Below are 12,440 nucleotides of genomic sequence, written 5' to 3' on the forward strand. Positions count from 1 at the left end.
TTTCTATTTGACAATGTCACCACCTTCACACTTTGTCAATTACCCAGGGATGCTTCTAATTGGTATCTCTACCTGTAGTCTTGACCCAACACAATCCATTTTTCTATTCTTCCCTCAGCTGACCTTTCTAAGACGCAAACATCATGACCTCATCCCCCTGTTAAAAATCTTTCATCTCTTCCTCATTGCCTTCAAAATTAGGCTCAAATTCATGATCATGTTCTGGGGACCACACTTCTCCAGTGTCAGCCTTCCTGAGTCAACCTTATCCTCTCTACTCCAATTAAACCAGATAACTTGCCCAAGCCCATGCCAACCACCTCCCCTCATAGTTTGGTGTGTTTTTAGCTGCTGCTCCTTCTGTCTGAAGGAGTTCCCCCTTCCTTTTCTCCCAAGCCAAACCCCAAGCAGTCTCTTTTCTCATCAAGTTTGCATCCTCCGTCAGAACCAAGTATACTTCTGGGCCGTGGCTAAACGGAGTGGACTTGCCCACTAAATTTCTGGACCCTTAAATGTTGTGCCCTTGAGCTCTGCATCCTCAGAATGTTCCAGCAGGGGTGTGCTTGAGCTAGCTTGCTTCAGCTTGGGAGGGTCAACTGGATGCACCTTTTCCCAATTCCACATTTCTAGTGGGAGCTTGTAATCAGCCATGGTGGAAGGATATTTTCTTTTTGGCTATGTCCCCAAGGCAGGAGGAAGTTCCTGGGCCAGGGACTGAACCCGCACCACAGCAGTGACAATGCCAGGTCCTTAACCTGGTAGGCCACCAGGGAATTTCTGGAGGGAGTGTTTATACCACAGAGACTGGCACATGCTATAAATCAGGACTTTGTCTGGAGAGCTGGTTATTAAACATTGACCAGCATCACCACTGCCTACAGGAAATGATGTCTAAAGTCCACTAAGTGCACATTCAGTTTAGTCAGCATTTGTTGGGTGAGGGAATGAGTGTATGAGTAAATAGAAGTCTTAGGAGTCAAAATTTTCTTCTTGAAATTTCCAACTTTATATTTCTTGTACAACAATGTTCCCATCGGTTCGTTCATTTAAAAAATGATCTTTGAATAAACAGCTGTTGTGTTTTTCCTTAGTCTTCTATTTTTCATACTGAAGTACCTTGATCCCTTGAGCCATTCCTCAGGCCACTTGGCCCACGGGCAATGACCCCAAGAGGTCTGTCTGTGCCTTCTAGATATGACACAAGGCTCCAGGGACGGTCTGATCACCGCTGGCCACCATGGAACCATCCATTCCAATAAGTGGGGTGTGGGGTTTCATTGCAGAAGCCCAAGATGTGAGCTGTGCTCACACACAGACACACCCATGTGTGTGCATATTACAGATACCCAACTCCATCATACATTTTGGCACTAAGTGGGTACTGAGACAAAGGGCCAGTGTTCACATGGATCCTTATTAATTTTAGTTTTTTTTTTGGTCTCAATGTTCTAGTCCATTGAGATGTCATTTAATTTTGATTCTGCCCTCTTGCAATTTTTGCCCTCCTCTGGCCTCCAGCTTCTGAATTATGCATCAGAGATTCCTCCACAGGCAACAGAAGAGGAACCATGGGAAATAAGCAGCGAACAGTCACTGAGGAACGTCTTCCATGAACAAGGTATCAGGCAAGATATTTCCATATATTTTGCCTCTTTAATTCTAGTAACAACCAGCAAGCCAAGTGTTAATGGTACCATTTTAACAGATGGGGACTTTGGTGCTTCAAGGCGTTAAAGAACTTAGCCAAAGTCAAGGGGAGCTGGAACTGGAACCCATGTCTGCCTGAGTCGTAAGTCGATATTCTGGGTACACCTCTGCACTGCTTCCCAGAAAATATTCCTGATGACTAATATTAGTATTCATGGAATTCTTTCCTTCTGAGATGCTTATAACTTTAGGAGGCAATTTCTATTTCCCCACTAGCTTCTTTCTTTGGCCAAATTTAGATAATCTCCTCTGAGTGACCAAAGAATGGCCTAGACTGCCTTACCGCAAGGTAGTACGCCGCCCAGTGGGTCACTGCTGCCATGTAGCCACTAAAGCAGTAGCAAAATCAGCCCTCTCTTTGGATCACGTGTTGGGCACTTATGCACCAGGCTCTGTGTGACCCTTGCCATTCACATGAGGTAGAAATGACTATTATTCTTGTTTTCTATGTGTATTAACTAAAGCCCCAAGAGGCAGAGTCACCTGCCCAGTCACAGCTAAGAGCAGGCAGAGCTGGCCTTCTGCACCCATGCTTTCCTCCAAGATACTCGAGAGCCTTCTTCACCCAAAGGGATTCAGAAGCTCAAACTGTCTCATAGGTCACTTGGAAAATCCCTGGCCTGGTTGACCTTTTCTGTAAGATCCTCTGGGTTTTCTAAGGGCAGCTCATGTATTTGCAATCCAATAACATTCAGATCCGTTTCCAAATTCCATTTATTTTTTAACTCTATTGTAAGAAGGAAAATAAGCAAAGGATGAGGAGAAAGAGGAGAGGGATTTGTGCCTGTTCATTCCAGAGCTATAGTTCTTTTCTTCCCAGTGTTGCCAATGTGGCTACGAGAGTCTAGTCCCTTCCATCATGTGCCTGTCTGATGATGTCAAAACGGTCAATCACCCAGGCTCCTCAAGGCTGCTGGATTCTGTGTCAGCATCTACATCATGTCAGTGCCTGGATGGGCCAACAGAGTCCTGACAGGTTTACTTCCTCCAGATGGATGTATAATCTCCACTCACTCCTATGAAAATGCTATTTTTTTCCTTTGCTTGTTCTCTCTTACATTCTCTCTCCTGCCCTGGACAGGTCCTGCCTAAACACTGTCACCACAATGAATCATGAGCTGTCAGGCAGAGTGAAATGTCATACTGCAAGGGGCTTGAGCTGCTAACAGGAGCCTGAAATCTTAAGAAACAACCCTTCTGAGGCCAGAAGAGCCGAGCAAAAAGAAGAGGCGGACTTACTGACCAACTTAGGATACAGAGAGGGTCCTACATGAACACTGTTGGCTAGATTCCCAGTAGGGACACCTGCATCAAAACTGTTTTTGCCCCTGAAGACTCTTCAAGTCTCACTGGAGGATTCACCACCCAGCCCAGATTTGGGTGTCAGCATCATTAGAAAAAGCTAGGTGAGTATGTTCTAGGGAAAATTCCAGGAGGTTTGTGAGGAGACAACACACATTCTTGATCACATTGCATCTGTCGGACAAGAGATGGGGGTCATAATGACCTATCCTTCCAGAACTATGACACCATGCCTCATAAACAAAACAACCCAACTTATTTCCTCTCCTCAGGACACCCTTAGTTCCAGACCCTGCAGCCCTGTTCTTGAGGGAGGGAGCCAAACCCACTGCCTGTCCTGGGTTTGAAGGAAATTCCTTAGGAAAGATTAATCTGCAATTCCACTGCTCACCATCTCCAGGAATGAAGAAATAGGATTTAGAAAAGTACTTTCATTTAGGGTCTTCCTGTTGCCAGGACAACAGGACCATTCATCTTTCCACAGCTGAGTTCACTTACAAAAAAAAAACCACCATTCAGTTCCTACTCAATACAACACACATTCGTGGAGCATCTAGGAATCTGGTTCTGTGCTAGATCTTGAGGATGTAAACACAGGTAACAGGACTCCTTCACTAAAGCAGTTTATAATTCCGTAGGAAGATCCAAATGTCTTATATAATCATGTTAGGTATGCAAGAAAAGAAGTGTGTTTAAGGTTTAGATGCAGAGAGCTATAAAGAAGGAAGCACCTGTTCTGTAAGTGTGGGGGCTGTCCAAGAAGGTCCTAACAGGAGGTCATATGGCACAAGGATTGGAAACAAAGTGCTGTGCTTCCTGTTCAAACTGGAGGACAGAAAATACGTTATCTCTACTACCTCCTGAAACTCTACTAAAAATGATGACATGGGGATTTTTTTTTAAGGAATAAATCTTTAAGGACAAAGAGAATAAGAATACCAAACTTATTATTTTGAAGCAGAGAGCAGATAGGCAGCTGATTACAGACCCAACAGAGCTGAAAAGGCTGAAATCTTAGCTGGCAGTGGAGGTAACTGCCCTGCAGGACCCTAGAAAGTTACAGGATTCCTCTAACAATGAAGGTGATGGTGAAGGTGACAGCAGGGGGAAGGGCTAAAGGTTGGTCTAAGAAGCAATAAGACCCTCAGATACCTTCCACCACCACCCTCTCCCTCTCCAGACTGTACAGACGCTGGATTGGGGACATGAGGTACAGCTGAAGGCAGAAATGCTGTCCTAAAAATAAGGGGATTCAAGGAAAGTCTTCGTAGAGAATTACAAAAGCATTCTGTATACTACAACCAGAACGAGAGTACCAGGCTCTTGGAAAAGAGTGAAATTTTGGAGTTCCCATTGTGGCTCTACAATAATGAACCTGACTAGTATCCATGAGGACTCAGGCTCAATCCCTGGTCTCGCTCAGTGGGTTAAGGATCTGGCATTGCCATGAGCTGTGGCGTAGGTCATAGATGCGACTCAGATCCCACGTTGCTTTATCTGTGGCTGGTAGCTGCAGCTCCAATTCGACCCCTAGCCTGGGAACTTCCATAAGTGGTGGGTGTGGCACTAAAAGACAAAAAAAAAAAAAAAAAAAAAAGAAAGAAAGAAAGAAGAGAGCAAATTATTTTTTTCCTGAAAAAAACCTGACTAGTCCAAGAGATAAGACAAATAAGGTTCCACAGTGGAACAACTCAGCCAGGTCGCCTAAGAGTGAAGCTGTTTCTAGTCAATGAATTCTACTCACAAGCCTGGAGATTTTCAGGACACCACTCTTTTTTGGGTGATTACTGATATTTCTGGGTTTATTTACACTTTTTGTTTTTATAATGTGATTATTGATATTTCTAGATTTACGTATTTCTTTTCCATTCCTTTTTTTTTTTTTTTTTTTGTCTTTTTGCCTTTTCTGGGGCTGCCCCTGCAGCATATGGAAGTTCCCAGACTAGGGGTCGAATCAGAGCTGTAGCCACTGGCCTATGCCAGAGCCACAGCAGCTCGGGATCTGAGCCACGTCTGCGACCCACACCACAGCTCACAGCCATGCCAGATTCTTAACCCACTGAGCAAGGCCAGGGATTTAACCCGCAACCTCATGGTTCCTAATCAGATTCGTTAACCACTGAGCCATGACAGGAACTCCTCCATTCATGTTTATCACAGGATATTGAATGTAGTTCCCTGTGGACCTTGTTGTTTCTCCATTCCATACATAATAGTTTGCATCTGCTAACCCCAAACTCCCAGTCCATCCCCCATCCTTGGCAAACACAAGTCTGTTCTCTATGTTTGTGAGTCTGTTTCTGTTTTGACATAGGTTCATTTGTGTCATATTTTAGATTCCACACACAGGTGATATCATATGGTGTTTGTCTTTCTCTTTCTTACTTCACTTAATGTGATAATCTCTAGGTCCATCCATGTTGCTGCAAATGCATTATTTCATTATTTTTCAGGCTGCATAATATTCCATTATGTGTATGTGTGTATATATATATACCACATCTTCTTTATCCATTTATCTCTTAAACTAGAAAAGACAGTCCAGAATTTTCAGATGTTTGAAAAGAGCTTCTCATATGAAAGACAAAACCAAACAATAACCACAACGAAAGAGGAAAAAGGGAATCTAGAAGAAAACCAAGAAAATTCATGGGAAAGGAAACTATAAACTTGTATATGTTTTTCAATAGTCTTAGAATGGAAAGCATTTTATTAGTGAAAAAAATCAAGATGCTCTACAAAGAAGTGAGGGCACTTATAGGACCAAAAAATAAAGCACTCTTGGAAATAAAAAAAAGCAGGAAGACTGAAAAACATTGGGAAAATAAGTTGAAGAGATACCCCAGAGAATAGAACAAAACACACACAGAGAAAAAGAATGGTATTAGAGAAATAGCCCAGGAATTCCAAGGAACTCCAGAAAGAGGGAGTGGCAAAAACAGAAGTTGTCACATAACAAATTCAAGACTCTTTCTCAGACTTGAAGACATTGACTTCTGGATTGTAAAAGTACACCAGTGGCCAGCACAAAGGAAGAACACAGACTCACACCAAGCACATCATTATAAAACGTCAGAACTCTAGGGGCAGAAGACCTGGATGTTTTCAGAAGGCCATATACAAAGGATCCAGAGTCTGAATGGTATAAGAGTTGCCTAGTTTTCTTCTTTGCCTTTACCACTAAACCACTGGCAACAGCACTGGAAGCTAGAAAACATGAAGCAGTGCCTTCAACACTCAAAAGGAAAATAATCTCCAGCCCAGAATTCTATACATGGCCAAACTATCAATCAAATGCGAGAGAAGAACAAACGTGTTTCCAGACATACATGCTTTCAAAAACTTAACCTCCCATGGACATTTTCTTAGGAAGCTACTTCAGGAAATGGTCTGGCAAAGAGAAGTGATTCATGATAAAACGACATGGGATCCAGGAAACAAGGGACCCAGCACAGAAGAGAGGGAAATGACTCTAGGAGGAGGAGGAAGAAAAAGCAGGAAAACAGAGTCTCCACAGCCCTAAAGTAGAGGGGATACAGACTGGGGAGAAACAGGTCCAAGAAGGTGAACTTGATGAAATGCATGTGAATATACTGAGAAGAAATTTACATATGGAAGAACATCGAGGTAGGAATTAGTGGTGGGTGAACAGAAAACTACGCAAATGAAGAAATAAGATGATTATTAACTCCAGGGAAAATTAAAAGTTATACAAGAAAGGAAATGTAACCATGCTTTCCCACACGGGCGTGCTGTGAATATAGTCATAATTATGTAAACATTGAACCCTGATCTAACACAAAATGATGATATAAGTCTATTGGGAGACTGAGGAGAGGAAAATTGTGGAGGTGGGTGTGGGAGGTGCTAGAGAGAGCTAAATCTTCATCTTCCAGGGCGAGCATTCAATAGGTAACTCCTAAAACTGAAAATCAAGAGGTTGGGCGTAGAAATGTGTTATTTAGCAACGTGCAAGTAAATGCCCGATAAAGCAGCCACAAAGGGTTGCCTCTGGGAAGCGGGAATGAAGGAGGGAGAAGGGGAAGGTCAGGAAACTGCCAATAATAATGTTTATTCCCATTTGACTTTTTAGAATATGTATAACTTAGATGAAATCTTTTTTGAAAAGAATAAATCCAAGTTCCCTGGGTGGAGAGGAGGAAGCTGTCTTCACGGGAGAGGAAAGACTGTGTACAAACACACAGATCTCAGACAGTGTGGTGTGCTGAGGATCGTGCTAAAGAGAGGGAGGAAGAGACGGCGATGGAACAAGAATCCAGGTCATCAAGGGGCTTGTCTGCCATGAACCCAGAGCGAACAGGTCACCAGGTGTTGGGAGAAATCAGGAATTAGACTCTGAACTGAGGGTAATGGAATTGCTGCTGGGGTCATTCAAACAAGCAAAGGTTAGTCTGATTTCCAGAAATGGGAAAGAGTTTAATGCTACAGAACAATGGCTCATTGGTTAGTTTAAATCCTAGAATGGACTTTCAAAGAGATGGCTTTAGAGAAGAAAAGGGATAACGGTAAGACATCAACGTGAATTCATGAGAAAGTCACACCAGAATAATCTCGCATTTTTACCCTTCATGGTTATGAGATTGAGAGACCAAGGAAAACCTGTGCACACAGGGTCTCAATTGCAATTAAATATCCGTCTTCCTGCTGTCCCTGTGGAGAAGACACGCAGGCTTGGTGACATTTCCATGAGGTCACTGTTGTAACTGCCTGATTAACCACAAACAATGGTGTCTATCACTTGCACAAGTACTCAGAAGAATCAAGGCCAGTCTGCAAAGACATAGGGGAGACTTGTGTCAAAACTGCAAACTGTTCTCTTTATCCTAAATATTTTTTTGTCCCAAGTCAATATTTTTCACCATGAATCAGATGAAGACTTTTTTTTAAAAGAAAATCAAGTTCCTACATGTCAGAACCTGAGAAGGCAGATTAATAGCTGGGATGGAGGGCAGTCTCCTAAATGATCTTGAGATATGTGAAAAATGGACTGAATCCAACCATCTACGATTAATAGGAACAAGGTAAATTTTTTGACTGGAGTACGTGATTCCAGCATCACCTGGCCACCAGTTACGTGTCCAGATTTCCTCGTAGCCACAAGTTCCTTAGACTCCAGACAAAGGTAACTACATGCAGCTTTGACCCAGGTTCCCTCTGTCTTTGCAGACTGGCCTTGTTGCTTCTGTAGGAAACGTCCTCCCACTTGCCCCTCCCCTCTCTATGCTGTCAACACAAACTCAACGGTCGGATTCAACTCAAGTCTTGTATCAATTTCGCTCTGCAATTTCTCTTTCTGCCCCAGTCTCAGTAGAGTTTTAACATCCCCTCTCTGGGATCCTACTGGACCCAACTGATGTCCGGCAGAGTAGCTGTAGCACTTTAGGATCATTTGTTCCCTTTTATGAGTGGGGACCTACGATGAGGTAGTTAAACAGCGGCTGGAGCTTGGCTCTGCCACATATGGGTTAAGTCCCTTAACCTTTGTGTGCCTCACTTTTTCCTTCTCACAAGAGAGAGGGGATAAGAGCTCCTTCTTTACAGGGTAGTTAAGAGGATTAAATGAGTTAATATTAATGACTGGTGTATAGTGTGTGTTAGCTGTTTATATACACACCACTCTTGTAATAGCCTTGACTACCCTGTCATTTTCACCCCAGCACTTAAGGCAGTGCAGGGCACAGAGTGTGGTATCTCCCTAAAGCCCCTCACTGGCTCTCCACTGCCCCCAGGAAGAAACTCCAATTCCCAACCTGCCCACTACCTCACCAGCCACTACCCTCCCCTTACAGCTTTCAGATCCTACACACCAGCCTGCAAAAATGAACTTTTGGTGGCCAGAATATCTCAGGCACTGACCTTCTCCAGACTTTTTCTCTGGGACATTCTTTTCTCTCTGAACTTTGAGGTTCTGAACCAGAGCCACGTTCACGGTGAGGCAGCTTGGAGGTCAAAAAAGATGGGTGGGGTCAGGTCACTCTCTGTATGAGTACGTTACTGTGGACAGGTGAAATGTCACCCCCAAACTGCCACCAGGATCTTCCTTCACTTGAATGGCTACCCAAAGAGCCTATCAGCACAGTAAAGGATCTGTCAGCCCTTCCAAAAAGCTTTTGCAAAGTCCCCACCCCCCACTCAGTGCAGACATACCCAACTAGTCCGCTTAACTTCGAACCACTGTAAAGCTGAATCAACACTGACCAGACTTAGAATATTGACCAAAAACATTCTGGTTTCTCTTACATTCTAACTGAGCTCTTTGAGGTCAGAGACTCTGTCCAATCTCCACATTCTGGACCCTTCAGATTCTTCACTCAGTGTCATGAACTTGGGAGTTACTTCCAAAGTTCTCTGCCGTTTTTGACAAGCTAGAAGCCCTTTGGGATAAAATGAAAAATATCCTTTGCATTGAGAAGAAATGAGATGATGTTATATTACCTTCTATGCAACTTTTAATCACTGCTTTATTATTTAAAAAATTTTTATTTTAATTTTTTTTTGCTTTCCAGGACCGCACCTGTGACATATGGAGGTTCCCAGGCTAGGGGACGAATCAAAGCTATGGTCACTGGCCTACACCACTGCCATAGCAACACCAGATTCGAGCCAGGTCTGAGACCTACACCACAGCTCATGGCAACCCCGGATCCTTAACCCACTGAATGAGGTCAGGGATTGAACCTGCATCTTCGTGGATCCAAGCCGAGTTTGTTAACCGCTAAGCCATGACAAGAACTCCAATTATTACTTTATTTTTAAACATTTTAAAAGTACTGTACAAGTCTTTCAGCTTTCCAGGGAATTTGGGCTTCCAAAAGCTAGGAGCCATTTCCTGATGCAGATAATGAAGTCTTCTGAGTGGGAAAGCAGTGCCATCCAGTGGCCATCTTGTGTAATGCAGCAGCTCCTCCCTATTCCCTGTACCCGTATTTTTCCTACTGATCTTGAATACAAAGTCTCAGAAATCCTGTAATGTATAAACATATTTTCCCCAAATCATTTGGATATGCTTTTTTCCCCTTTGGTTTGATATCTGTTAACCTTTTGAAGGATTAATGTTCTATAGAATTTCTTGGAGAAAAAAAAATCTCTCAAAATGTGATGCAGGGACATCCAGATGGGGGTTCTAGAGACTTTTAGGGGTTCTGCAAGGTCAAAATTATTTTTACAATACTTAGACATTATTGGCCTTTTTAGTCTTATTAAGTGTGTGTACACTGTAGTTTTTCAGGGGATACATGATGTGTGACCAGCACAGGCAGATATGAATATATTGAACTGGAATTGAGCTATTAAACCAGATACTGAAGAGATTTGCAACGTTACAAAAAAATATGTAACTTATTTTGTTGCTCTGGAAGTTTTTCTTAAAATTCTGTTTTTTTATATTAACATAAAATGGGTTTACTATTATTTTAAAATTAATTTTTAACTTTTTTTAAAAATTGAATATGATTAACTACTGAGAGCTCTTCCCCATGCCCACAAATGCCTTTTGGGGTCTGCTATAATTTTAAGATTGTAAAAGGGCACTAACTAAAAAATCTGAGAACCACTGCTTCAGAGCCTCATTGAAATGTCATGTCGTGTTCCTGGCACCATTTCTGGACGGAATGGTACACAAGGGAGACTCATGACCTCACTGATGGTGGGACACAAACTATGTGGGCATATTTTTTTCTGAGGAGGAGATACTTAACTTTCATTTGGTTTCAAAGATACTGTGACTTGGTCTGCCCTCACAGAGGCTAGCAACCACTTGAAAGTGGACATAGCCTAGGCTTGGAGCTCTCATCCTCATCAATCTGTGCTTTAAGCAAGAGGTAGATAAAAGGTCATTCAGAACCCCTGTTGGAACTATGGAGAAATCAGATAAATCACCCTTATAACTTTATGGGTACAGAAGCAATCTTTTGTGACCTTTTAAGGTGTGATTTATAGCTTGCCATGTCCATAAAAGGACGTAGCCATCTAATAAGAAAGACACAGTCTACATCCTGGGGTAACAACAGGACACAAGCCTGAACTTCAAATGCTTTTCCAAAGTTTCTCTCTCTATACTACTGATCTGTTAAAAATCAGATTATTGGATTATCGATTCCATTTAAAATTCTTTTTCTAGTTTCTTGTTCATTAATTTTTCTTTTCCTTGGTTGAATGTTTTAAATTTTTTATTAGTTCTCTCTCTCTTTTGGGCTGCTCAGGAGCTGAAGTTGTGACTTATGCCACAGCTGTATGCTAGATCCTTTAATGCACTGTTCCAGGGCCGGGGATTGAACCTGCATCCTGGTGCTGCAGAGATGCCACCAATCTCATTGCACCACTGCAGAAACTCCTAAAAATTTTATTAGTTTTTAAGAATAAATCATTTCACACTACTAACATTCCCTTTAAATATAGCTTTCACTGTATCCTCTAAGTTTTTATATAAAATGTTTTCATTTTAGGAAAATTCTAAATAATCTATGATTTAATTTTTTCTCCAAAAATTGTTTTGAGAGGTTTATTAATTTCCTATTTTTAAAATATATCATTATGAATTCCACTGAATTTTTAGATCAACTTCACTGAGATAAAATTTACCCTTTTAAAGTATTTGATTCAATGGTTTTAATATATTCAGTTAGATAATACTTACAACAACCTTACTGTGGAATATTTTTTATCATCCCAAGAAGAATTGTTGTATGCATTTTCCGTCACTCCCTAATTCCCTCAGCACCCCTTCCCTACCCAGCCTGGACAACCTTTAACCTACTTTCTAACCGTATAGTTCTCTTGGTGAGGACATTTCTTGTAAATCAAATCATGCAATTTGTGGCCTTTTGTATCCGGATTCTTCACTTAGCATCATGTTTAAGATTTATCCATGTTGTGAAACAGATCAGCATTTCTTTCCTTTTCATGACTGGATAATACTCCACTGTGTGGGTATTATACCACCTTTATCTATTTATTATTTGATGGACATTTGGGTTGCTTCCACTTTTTTATTATCAATAATGCTGGTATGAATCTTTCTATACAAGTTTTTGTGTGGATATGTTTTTAAACTTTTTCTTTGCTATATATCCCTATGACTGAACTGCTGGGATATATTGCAATTCTATTTAACCTCCTAAGGAAATGCCAAAGTCTGTTCTAAAGTATTGCACCATTTACAATCCCACCAACATTTCTTTACACCTTTGCCAACATTTATCTTTTTTTAACTTTTTTTATTTTAGTCATCCTAGGGGTGTGAAGGGTATCTTATTGTGGGTTTGATTAGCATTTCCCTAAGGACTAATGATGCTTAGTCCACTGCATTTTGACCAGATTTTGGACTGTGATTTTTCTTTGCAGCTTAATATATGAACAATGAAATGTTCCATCAATTATAGAAGAAAAGAATGATATTCTTTTGTAAGACC

Source organism: Sus scrofa, chromosome 9 (assembly GCF_054392235.1).
Source record: "Sus scrofa isolate SSC_HxYL_T2T_F1_AM1 chromosome 9, Sscrofa_HxYL_maternal_Yorkshire_Landrace_v2.0, whole genome shotgun sequence".
Lineage (NCBI taxonomy): Eukaryota > Metazoa > Chordata > Mammalia > Artiodactyla > Suidae > Sus > Sus scrofa.